This window comes from Leptonychotes weddellii, chromosome 3 (genome assembly GCF_054177405.1).
Source record: "Leptonychotes weddellii isolate Sample4059 chromosome 3, ASM5417740v2, whole genome shotgun sequence".
NCBI lineage: Eukaryota > Metazoa > Chordata > Mammalia > Carnivora > Phocidae > Leptonychotes > Leptonychotes weddellii.
In genome coordinates this window covers 97,539,651-97,552,832 of record NC_138371.1, presented here as the reverse complement: position 1 = coordinate 97,552,832, position 13,182 = coordinate 97,539,651, and positions in this window count along the sequence as shown.

The window sequence follows — 13,182 nt, the reverse complement described above, 5'->3', positions numbered from 1 at the left end:
AAAATCTTTAAAAAAATTTTGTTAATGGACATATCTACCCTTCTCATTGAAAATGAAGGGCTTTAGAGTCCTGTAATTGAGTTTACTCTCTTAGGATGGATTTTCATAGTGCAGTTGAATTCCATTTCAATGCATTTTTTTTTTAAAGATTTTTTATTTATTTTTATTTGAGAGAGAGAGAATGAGAGAGAGGGAGTACATGAGAGGTGGGAGGGTCAGAGGGAGAAGCAGACTCCCTGCCGAGCAGGGAGCCCGATGCGGGACTCGATCCAGGCACTCCAGGATCATGACCTGAGCCGAAGGCAGTCGCTTAACCAACTGAGCCACCCAGGCACCCTCAATGCATTTTTAAAGCCAGTATTACATTGTTATTGATTTATACAAAGTTCACTTAAATATAACCACAAATTTGTTTTATCTTCATTCCCTATTACAACTCTGACCTTCATTCTGGATTCATTATCCTTTTGCCTGAAGAATAAACTTTGGACTTCTGTTCTGTGTTATTTTGCCAGTGACAAATTTTCTCAGTTTCAATTGCTTGATAAAGTCTTTATTTTGCTTTCATTTTTGAAATGTGTTTTTTTTCCCATGCATTATACAGTTATAATTTGGGAAGGGTTTACTCCCCTTATATTAATGGCATAATTTTATTGCCTTATAACTTTCATTATTGTTGTTTAAAAGTTAGTACAAGTCTGTCTTTCCTTTAGTTAATCTCTCATTTAAATAACTAAATGCTTTAGTTATTTTTCTGTCTTTAATTTTATTTTACACTTTCACAATTACATGTTTAAACATGAATTTTAAAAAAATATATCCTTGAGGTCTTGAGATCGAGCCCTGAATTGGCCTCTGTGCTCAGTGTGGAGTCTGCTTGAGATTCTCTCCTTCTCTCTCTCTCTCTGCCCTTCCCCCTGCTCACACACGTTCTCTCTCTCTTTCTCTAAAATAAATAAATAAATAAATAACATCTCTCTCTCTCTCTCTGTCTCTCTCTATATATATCTATCCTTGAGATTTTCTTGCCATTTTGAATATGTAAATTAATGTCTGCAATGAGTTCTTTAAATTTCTCAGCTATTTTTTTTCTTAAAATATTCCCTTGTCCATCTCTTTTTCTTTGTCTTCTCTGAAACTTCAATTAACTGTTACACCTCATCATTACATTCTCTATGTTGCTTACATTTATTTCTGAACTTTTCATCATTTCCTTTGTATGGTTCACTCTGGATAACATCTCCTGACCTATCTTCTAGGCCACAGTTTTTTCTTCAGTTTGCCATTTCTACTATTACACAATATAAGAGATTAAAAACTTAAAAGATATGTTCATATATATTTTAAAAAATCAATATCAAATATTTATAGTTTGTATTCCTTCTGAAAATTTTCAAGTGTGACTTTATTATTTTGGAAGGAATGTTAAAAGATAAACTGAGTCATATTAAAATTTTTAAGTGTTTATTTGAGCAGAAATTGATTTGAATCAGGCAGCATCCTGTTTAGCAGATGGAAATGAGTAGAAAATGAAAGACCTTTATAGGCAGAAATAAATGGCAACAATGAAGTTATACTCAACAAAAGTCAGGTTGATTATTACAAGATCACCTTCCTTTAGGGAAAGGCAGTGGTCTATCATGCAGATTACCTACCTAGTGCTGATGAAGTGATTTCTAATTGACTGGTTTATGATTCTGTGTTGGGGGAAGCTGATGCTATAATTATGTTAAGTATCAGTTTGTTGATATAGGGCTTTACATAAGTGACTCCATTTTATACTTGTTTTGTTTTTTAACAGGAGTAAAATGTTGTTTTATAGCAATAGTTCTAATATCTGGAGTTCCAGTGGATCTATTTCTGTTGTCCACTATTCCTTCTGATGCCTGCTCAAAAAACACACCCAATTTGTGTGTGGGTGTGCGTACACCTGTTTGTGTGTATATGTGTTCACCTGCATGTTGGACATTATATTTGAAAACTCAAAAAATCATGTCAAAGATCATCTTAAACCCTGCTCAAGTCTTGAGATTCCCTGAGAAAACATAACATTCAAAGCCTAGCCCAGATATAGTCTATTGGCTGATTTAATTCCAGTGCATTTTTTTAGAGTCATAGCCCAAAGCAAGTGATATTTGATCAATTGTCTGCTTTTGGTAGGCTCAAGACTCCTTGTGGTCTAAATAGTTATGAAGTGAATTGCATATTTAAATACCATTAATGCTCCTTATAGACAATTTCTTTTGTAAAAATGGAGTGAAAAGATTTACATATAGATAGATAGATAGATGATAGATATCAGTTTATATACATATATATATATCTGTAAATTTACATGAAGATATAGTTCTATATATCACTTCTTTTTCCACTATTCATTTTATGTTCTACTTTTTTTTTTAAAGATTTTTATTTATTTATTTGACAGAGAGATAGAGAGCACAAGTAGGCAGAGCGGCAGGCAGAGGGAGAGGGAGAAGCAGGCTCCCCACTGAGCAGGGAGCTGGACGTGGGGCTCGATCCCAGGATCCCAGGATCATGACCTGAGCCGAAGGCAGCCGCTTAACCGACTGAGCCACCCAGGCGCCCCCCTTTTTTTTTTCCTACTTTTTTTTTTAAGATTTTATTTATTTGACAAAAAGAGGCACAGCCAGAGAGGGGACACAAGCAGGGGGAGTGGGAGAGGGAGAAGCAGGCTTCCGACTGAGCAGGGAGCCCCATGCAGGGCTTAATCCCAGGACCCTGGGATCATGACCTGAGCTGAAGGCAGACGCTTAACAACTGAGCTACTGAGGCGCCCCTCATTTTATGTTATTCTTATCCCCAACCAGTATATCTACTCGATAGGGTTCTTAACATATTAGATTTAATCAAACTTCTTTTTTAATGGATCTAAGTTTTTAGTGGCCCTGCATTTATTAAATAATTTTCTCTGAACTTGCTTGCTATTTTACTTTCCTTTATTTGTAGCAGCAAGCCAAATTTCAACTGATAATATATATCACCATCCCAGCCAACAGAATAACTCCTCTGAGTTCTGTGTCATGAGAAGATCAAATCAAGAAGTGTAGTTTTCCATAAAGAGTGAGTTGGGCAGAGCAGGAGGGCCAGAACTAATTCCTTACCAGTTGGTCTCAGAATCATCTGTGCCTTTTTTTTTTTTAATCCACATTCCTTGGACTTGCCTTGATCCTCTTTGTTTAGTATTTCTCAAAAAAGAAAACTTTTATAAAACAGGTATATATGTATAAAAACAGTTTTGAAGTACTAAAACAATTTAAAAACTGTGGCTATCTCTGTGCTTCAAAAGGAAAACACTTGAAAGCATGGCAAAAAGTAATGAATACATAGATATGACTTATTACAGAAATGTAATCTGGAAATTCAACATCTCATAATAGAAAGAGTTACATTTTGAGTTAATGAGTATACCCAGTGTCAAAAGTGTTTTGGCTTTGAATGGATGTCAATTCCATTGACGTCATAGTAGGCCTAAATCCCTCAGATTAGTTTGTATCCAGCGAGAAGAAATAACTTTATCAACTAACATATTTTTATGTTCTTATGCTGATAACATGCACTTTTTTACAACAGGTAATGTTTCTTCTGATAGATTTTAAGTCCTAGAAGAATGGCTTTGAGACCAGATGATACTGGCCCATGGAATTTCCAAAGAGTAAAACCAGGAATCATTTTATTTAAGACTTGCTCAAATCCATGAGCTCTCCAGGTATGTTCTCTCTTGTACAGCTCATGGCTTCTTTGTTTGCATGATCATGTCTTTAAACTGCCTCTTTGATTAAGTGTCCTGTTTCTGCTCTGTCTTCAACCATGACTTGCTTGTTTCTCCTGGTCACCTGTCCTCTAATATTTAGATTTTCAATGTTACCAAATCTAGATTTTGGAGTAAAAGTCATTGAAATCACTTGAAGTTGACATCTACATGTTTGTAAAATTAGGAGCATAATATTTCTACCTGGTTAGTGAGGCAACTGTTAACAGCAGCCTTGAGAGGAGACAAACCTGGATTTGTTTATTGACTCCATGTCTACCTCCTCTTCTAAGGGGATAATACTTTCCTCTCATGCAAGAGACACTATGAAGGTGAATTAAATGGTACAACTTATGTAAAGTAACAAGCAAACACTAGAAACTCAATAAATTATATATATATATAATTTATTATATCTATAATTTTATATATATAAAAATATATACATATATATACATATATATATGTAGTTGTTGTTGTTGTTCTGTACTGCATCAGACTGAGATACCAAATTTCCCAGAAAGAGCATTTGAATCCCAAACCGATTTTCCTCCAGAATTTTTAAATAACTCAATTACTTTGTTAGATAAATAATATCCAGGAGGCTTGTTGTTGCTATTATTATTATTATTATTTTATACTCATTGGGAAAATGAGTGTGATGATCTTTATCTATAGCAACTGCAAACACACTAACACCTCAGGCCAGTATCATATTTGAAGGTATTTTTCCTCCCCCAATGAGAAGTCTCTGTTTTTCCTTATAGTGCTTGGGAAGAAGACATTGAAATGAAGTAAATATTAAACTGAATAAATGTAACTCAGCAAATCTGTAAAAGGAAGGCAAAAAAACAGCACCTGATTGAGTAGGAATTGTCCTACCCCTCATTTGGTGTTTTTAGACCTTTCATCTCTGTTTTTCCTCTCTTTGTGAAGCTGCTTCTAATTGTTCTTATGAGGATCAGGCTGGGAAGCATTTGGATTAAAACCGAAAACAGGAAGAAAATACATGAATAGGTTAGGGAGAAAGCAGAGCTGTTCCCTCTGAAAATACATACTTACTAGGTAAGCTGAGACTTCAAAATAGAAGGGAAAAAAAAGCCTATCCACGAGGTTGGAAATGTTATCTTCTTTAAATCCAATTTATTATGTTTTGTGCCTAAGTGCCCTTGGAAAGAAAGACAAATAAAACTCATGAGTGCATGTTGTAGGGGGAAATCTAAACATAGGAATTTTGTGCGTGTGTAGTTTGAAACCCTGTGGCATACTGACGTGGATGTGTCAAATTCAGAATAGAGTTTACAGGCCTGGAACTCATAAAGATGCTCTGGAGTTATGGATTCCGGAGATACTAGCATATAGATGATATGTAAGACTATTCCACTGGCTTAAAATCAAGCAATACCATGTTCATTCTGTATAATAGTTTACAGCATACGTGGTTTGAGTAGATTGGAAACTTAAGAAAAGTTGTGAGGAAACCAGACCACCAAAACTGCTCACTAACACTGGACTAATCATGTAGCAATTATCCATGAATACTCATTAAGTTAATTTGCTTTGACACTGATAAAGTGTGACCTTATTTCACTCAACTTCTATGGGCTTCAGTTTTATTTTCTACAAAATGGGGGTCTGAACTAGACACTGTTTACAGTTTCTGTCAAGTCCAAAGCTCTGGTTTTATATATTGTTGAATCATACTATATATCTCTTGTTGGCTGTTTATTAAATGCTTGCAGATGGATCTTCAAAAGCCCATGATTAAGTGAGATATTCTAGTTGTCATCCTGGATGAGCAAAGAAGGGCCTGACTTATGCTCTAAAAATAATTTTATTGTCCAAAAGTCTGTGTGCCCAGGAAACATATTTGGTTCAAGTGGTTGGTTTTCTTATTGAAAAATAGCACTAAATGTTTTATCCTGTTTTATCTATACAACCCAAATTCTTTGAGGTGACTTTTATGAATGTATGACTTTTCACCTATTATGTCTCAGAAAATAGAATACAATTGGAAAATACTTCTTTTGCTAACAGACATTTGAAAGAGTTGCACTCTAGGGAGTTCTTTAAAGGGGAGGAAAAAGGTGAATTTCCCAAATAGAAGGTAGCAATATGATGATGGGCATTTATCTTTTTTGTATTGCAGAGATTTCAAAAAACCCTCTTTTTCTTTCATTTCTTCCTCAGAGTGTGTTTACTACCTGTAGAGTCTTATCAAGTAGCTTCGGTTCAATGAACCTCTGTTTTCTCATGTCGAAATGTTGATAATGCCAAGAACTGGTTCAAAGGTTTAAATTATATATTAAATATTATTACATGAAACTAAATTTTATATGTATGGATATATTTCTAGTATTCAATATAATCTTACCAAAGTCAGTGCAGGATTTTAGCAAGCCCTTAATAAATATATGTATTTCTGAATGGAGCAGTTATGGAAGAAAAAAAGATGATTGAGGCTTTAATATACAGAAAAAAGTTTAAGATTCAGAATCAGAATGAGACTATTTAAATTTGAACTAACATTTCCCCAGCATCAAAGTTAAGGCAGACATAAAGGTAGGAATTCCTGAAAGCAGTGTCTCCCTTTACCTTCTTAATCCTCCTAAGTGGTAAATAATGTCCCAAATTAGAATATTGAGTTTCAGAGCTCAAGGATTCTTCCCAAAGTCTTATTGAATATTTTCTCTATGTTTAGATTTGCTCGATAAAATGCAAGACATCCACTTAAGTTTATATTAGATAAACAACCATTATTTTTCTTTTAGTATAAGTACCAAGTATAATGTAGGACATACTTATATTTGAAAAAAAAAAAAGTATTCTTTGTTTGAGAGTCAAATTTAACTGTATACCTGTATTTGCATTTGCTAAATCTGGCAACTTTATTTATAATTACATCTAGAACTTTACATTAGAATGCCTCTGGATGTCCACTATATGCTATATAACTTAGGCAAATAGAAACAGATATTTAGTACAGATGCTGCAAAGTATAGAGAGTGTACAGAACTTAGAGATAGAAGAAGCTACAAGAATATTTCGCTACTAGCTGGCTGGATAGCCTTAGGAAATAGCTCAGGGCTTTAACACCTAATTTGTTTACTGTAAATCGGAAATGTCTGAGCAACTGACCAAAAACAAACTACCTAAAAACTAAGTGACTTAAAAAATAATTTATTTGTATGTGTATATCTCATGATTCTATGGGTCATTAATAGGAGAAGGGTTCAAGTGGGGGATTCTTCTACACATGGTACCAACAGAACAAATTTAGCAGTTGTCAGCTGGCAGCTGGACGAGTCTAGAGCATGAAAAACAGCTTTTCTCTCACATCTATTTCCTCAGTGGTTATAGTTAAAGGCCAGACTCTTCATCTCCATGTTGTTTCTCCAGCCCGGCAATCAGCCTACTTACTTGGTGCTCAGGACTCAGAGATCAATGTAGAAACGGTAAGTTTGTTATGACTAAGCCCAGAAATATCTGAGCATCACTTCTGCTGCACCCTATTATTCAAAATATTCACATGCTAGCCTGAATTAAAGGGATGAAGAAATAGACAATGTAAGGAGTGTCCAAGAACTCAAAGATTCATCTATGAAGCACTACTTACAAGCTATAAATAAATGTTCATTTCTATTGTTGTGTGTGTATATATCTATATCTATATTTATATATCAAGAAGAAAACAAAATTAGAAATACTGTTATATGCTCAAAATAACTTTAAATCTTCTAGAAGGGAATTCATAAGTTAGGTAAGACACCATGGTGAAAGCCATAAAAGGGGTATGTAAAATGTTCTGAGAGTTTACGGTAAGAAGTGGTTATATCCACTGGTGGGGGAACAAGAATTATTAGGGTGCCTTGGCCTTGGGAGTCTCCAGTCTAAAGAGAGGGGTCCTCCCTTATCTCAATTTATAAAATGCGTTTCCTCTGATTGGTATAGGAAGATATTTATTTTTCAAAAGAATACCTCCAGTAGTTAAAAAAAGGAAGGAGTTTTAAGTCTAAATGAAAAATCAGGAAAAGTTCCTCAAAGCTTGTTATGTTTGAACTGGGTCAGCCTCCAGCAGAGGCAAGGGTGTCATCAAAGCAGAGTGTGTAAAGGGACTAGAGAGTGACACTGGCAATGAGGGGTGTGTGTAGTCAGGGGGCACACTGTGCATGGAGACAGAGCAGGAGATGAATCAGAAGGAGGTTGGGGAGCTTAGGAAGATGAGTTTACATGCCACAGAGGTGGTATGCTTATATTACCCTAAAGAAGCTATATGCCTCTTTGATAAAATAAGAACTTCAGTTCCATATTTATTGATGTATTGTAAAAAAGAGTCTCTGGTTGTAATGTGAGGATTATAATGAAAAAGGCAGGTTTATGGCAGGCAATGTATTAAGAGGACTTATATCCAGAAGAGAAAATAATACTTAAGGAGGCAGACATGAAAACAATGGTATGGGAAGTAAAAAGACAGGACAGGATGGTAAACTCTATGGCTGTTCTACAAATACAAATAAATCACAAAGTCTCACTGATCAAATGTGATATTACAGTGAAGTTGGCAGTGGATCATGAGGTCAGGTTGTTGAGTGTGATCCATAAGGGGATGATTGGAATTAGAGGATGGAAGTCCTCTGTGTAAGACTGTGAAAAACTTGAGAAATGGTAAAATGTTCAAGAGATACAGTTTCTTCATCTATTAAAGAGAAAAGGAGGGGCGCCTGGGTGGCTCAGTTGGTTAGGCGACTGCCTTCGGCTCAGGTCATGATCCCGGAGTCCTGGGATCGAGTCCCGCATCGGGCTCCCTGCTCAGCGAGGAGCCTGCTTCTCCCTCGGACCCTCCCCCCTCTCATGTACTCTCTCTCTCATTCTCGCTCTCTCAAATAAATAAATCTTTAAAAAAAAAAGAGAGAGAAAAGGAAATTTTCATACATAACCTAAAAGATCTTTTCTTTATGACCAAATTGATGTTGGGCATTTATTCAATGCCAGGCACTGTTTCAGGTAAGCATTGTCAAGGACCTTGCTCTAATGGAACTCAGAGTAAAGTGAGGAGAAATGAAAAGTTAGTAAAGCCATAAATCGATATATAGACAAATAGGATAATTTTATTAGAGCTGAGAGTTTAAATGATGAAAAGGAATATGGAAGAAAACTATCTGGAAAGGGCCACCATATGCAGAAGAATCAGGAAGTATAAAGATTCCGAGAGAGAGGAGCTTTGCATATTTCAGAAACAGAAAGAAGGCCCTTGTGGCTAGTGGTTGGGCATAGCAGGTAACCCAGAGGGTAGGGAGGAAGGGAGCTAAAGGTGAAGAATGAGTGGGGGGTGGAGGCAGGAATTTGTATGATTCCCAGTGGTCTGAAGAGATTAATCCTGTCTAAAAACCATATCACAAGCTTGCTATGGCATCAGACTTTACAATATTCCTCTAATCAAACAAATATAATGTCTACAGTTAGTAACTCACTCAAAGGATGTATCTCACAGAGCTTGAAATTGCTTTTAATCGCTTTATTTACTCTTGAGCATTTTTTTTATTCTACCTCCTGCTCACATTCATACATGTACACAGGTGCAGGAGGTAAAGACAAAATTAATTTAGTCACTAAAATGGAAACATCCCCCCTACCCCCTGCCACTGACCTGGGCAGTTCTGATTCTGCCATCCAACCACCAACTGATTGGGGTTAATGTTAATAGAGCCACTGTGCTGGGGCACCTGGGTGGCTCAGTGAGTTAAGCATCTGCCTTCAGCTCAGGTCATGATCCCAGGGTTCTGGGATCTAGCCCTGCATCGGGCTCTCTGTTCAGTGGGGAGCCTCTTTCTCCCTCTCCCTCTGCTCCCCCTTGCTTGTGCTCTCTCTCTCTGTCAAATAAATAAATAAATATTTTAAAAAATAGAGCCACTGTGTGTTCAGGTAAAAAAAAAAAAAAGCACACTCTTCTATGCAGAGTCTAGAATGCAAAACACAACCATTCCCCTCAAAGTCTAGTTTGGAGTGCTTTCTTCCAGAGGTTCTAATTTCTCCTCCCCTACACCACAGGACAGATAGTCATTTGATGATGCCAACAGTCAAGCAGAATCTTTATGTTAACACTGACAAACATCGCTGAGGTGGGTCCAAGAGAAAAGGTCAAAAGCAGTCTTGTCTAAATGCAAAGATCATTCAGGACTGTTAACCAATGGTTACCAGAGAGGAGGAGTGAGGAGGATGGGTGACATTGGTGATGAGGATTAAGGAGTGCACTTGTCGTGATGAGCACTGGGTGATGTACGGCAGTGTTGAATCACTATATTGTACACCTGAAACTAATATTACACTGTATGTTAACTAACTGTACTTCAAATGAAAACTTAAAAAAAAAAAAACAAAGTAAAAACATAAAGGAACTAAAAAAAAATCACTCAGGTCAACACACTGAAAACTAAAACTTATTTCTATATATAACTACTTTTACCATATCTAGGCTTTCTTGTCAGCCACTGCCACAGTGTATTAATTTCTGAATTTCCCTTCCCCTTACCTTATTCTGAATTCTTTAAGTTTGCCATTTCATCTCTGGGATCCTAGATTCTCCTGCTGTAACTGGCATTGAGCAGACACTCAACAACTATGTGACTTTAATGCACAGAAGCAGCATCACAACACAAGTAACAAAGAAAACACCAAAGCACCAAGTATAATTTCTTATATTAATAAAACCCCTATTAAGACTGAATTCCCTTTTTTTCTAAAGATTTTATTTATTTATTTGACAGAGAGAGAAAAAGAGAACAAGCAGGTGGAGCAGCAGAGGGAGAGGGAGAAGCAGGCTCCCCGCCGAGCAGAGAGCCCGACATGGGGCTCGATCCCAGGACCCCGGATCATAACCTGAGCAGATGGTAGATGCTTAACTGACTGAGCCACCCAGGCGCCCCAAACCGGAATTTCCTTTTAACATTTTACACCTTAAAGGTATAATTTACCTAAGTAGCAACTTTATAGATATATAATTTGTTCCCATTTTTCTCTAATAAATAATGATTTTAAATGGGCATCTGAATCTCTGTAACATTCCCTCAATTTTGGTGTGAACCTAAAACTGTTTAAAAATAATTGTCTTGGGCGCCTGGGTGGCTCAGTTGGTTAAGCGACTGCCTTCGGCTCAGGTCATGATCCTGGAGTCCTGGGATCGAGTCCCACATCGGGCTCCCTGCTGAGCAGGGAGTCTGCTTCTCCCTCTGACCCTCCCCCCTCTCATGTGCTCTCTCTCAAATAAATAAATAAAATCTAAAAAAAAATAATAATTGTCTTAATATTAAGTATAAAATAGCAAAGAATAGGGTCTGCAAACCTTTTTGGTCGAGGGCCAGAGAGTAAATATTTTAAGTTTTGTTGTCCATATTGTCTCTGATCCAACACTTCAACTCTGCCATTGCACCACAACAATTGCCAAAGACAACTCGTGATTGATGGTTTGGCTATCTTCCTATAAAATTTTACTTGAAAATATAAGGGCAGTGAGTCAGAATTGGCTTGCAGGGATCCAAATCAGAAATTTACTGATCCCTGGTTTAAAACAGTTACAAGTCTTGGATTATTGCTTTAGCATCCCCAAAGTTTAATGAATCAAAGAAAATAATATTTTTGAAAATCTTTGGTATAAATTGTCAAATTACTTTCAAGATCTGTAATATTAGGGGCTCCTAGGTGGCTGTCGGTTGAGTGTCTGCCTTTGGCTCAGGTCATGATCCTGGAGTCCAGGGATTGAGTCCCACATGGGGCTCCCTGCTCAATGGGGAGTCTGCTTGTCCCTCTCCCTCTGCCCCTCCCCCCTCATGCTCTCTCGATCTCTCTCTCTGTTAAATAAATAAATAAAATCAGAGAAAGAGAGAGAGAGAGTATGGTGGGGAGGAGCAGAGGAAGAGGGAGAAAGAAACTCAAACCTGATACAGAGCTCGGCCTCATGACCCTGAGATGACGACCTGAGCTGAAACCAAGAGTCAGATGTTTAACAGACTGCTCTACTTAGGCACCCCTGTTTTGTTTTGTTTTTTTAAACAAGACTATTTTTTGTACTAAGTCACACTTTTTGTAAAAATAATATCCCATTTTATAATGTTTATTACTGTTATTGTTACTTTTTATAAATTTGCTACAAGTTAGTCTGGCTCATATTATTGAATTAAAAAAAAAAAAAAGTAACCTTTTATTTCTTTAGCCTGGCTAATTGTTCTTGCCGGAACTTTCAATACTACATTGAATAGAAATGGCAAAAGTGGTAATACTCCTCTTGTTTCTGATTTTAGGGAAAATTTTTCATTTTTTCACCACTAAGTATGAAATTAGATCTCTGTGTGTGTGTGTACACTGTTTTGTTTTATGTATGATATTTATCATGTCAAGGATATTTTCTTTTTCCTAGTTTATTGAGTGTTTTTAATCCAGGCATAAATTCCAGTTGGTCATGGTATATAATCCATTGAATATGGTGCTGCAATTAGTTGCTAGCTTTTTGTTGAGTACATGGGCATCTATGTTCATATGGGATATTGACCTGTAATTTTTATTTCTTGTACTGTTTTTGATTGGCTATCTGGGTAATGTTGGCCTTACAGAATGTGTTTGAACTGCTCCCTACTTTTTTTTTTTTTAAAGATTTTATTTATTTATTTGAGAGAGAGAGAATGAGAGAGAGCACATGAGAGGGGGGAGGGTCAGAGGGAGAAGCAGACCCCCTGCTGAGCAGGGAGCCCGATGCGGGACTCGATCCAGGGACTCCAGGATCATGACCTGAGCCGAAGGCAGTCGCTTAACCAACTGAGCCACCCGGGCGCCCAGAACTGCTCCCTACTTTTCAATATTTTGGGACAGTTTCAAAAGTATTGGTGTTAATACTTTAAATTTTTTTTTTTCTTAAGATTTTTATTTATTTGCGAGAGAGACAATGAGAGACAGAGAGCATGAGAGGAAGGAGGGTCAGAGGGAGAATGGTGTTAATACTTTAAATGTTTGGTAGAATTCACCAGTGAAATCATCTGGTCCTGAACTTCTCTTTGTTTAGAGGTTTGTGATTGATTCCATCTTCTCACTGGTATAGGTTGATTCAGACTTTCCATTTTTTCTTCAATCAGTTTTGATAGATCATGTGTGTATAGGAATTTGTCCATTTCATCTAAGATATTCATTCTGCCGGCATACAATTGTTCATAGTATTCTCTTACCTTTTTTATTTTTATAAAATTTTAGTAATGCCCCTACTTTGGGGTTTTAATAATTTGAGTCTTCTCTTCTTCCCTTAATTTATGTAGACAGAGGTTTGTCAATTTTGTTGATCTTCTGTAAAAACCAATTTTGGGTTTTATTGAATTTCTCTTGTTTTACTATTCTCTATTTATTTGTATTTTAATCTTTATTATTCTTTT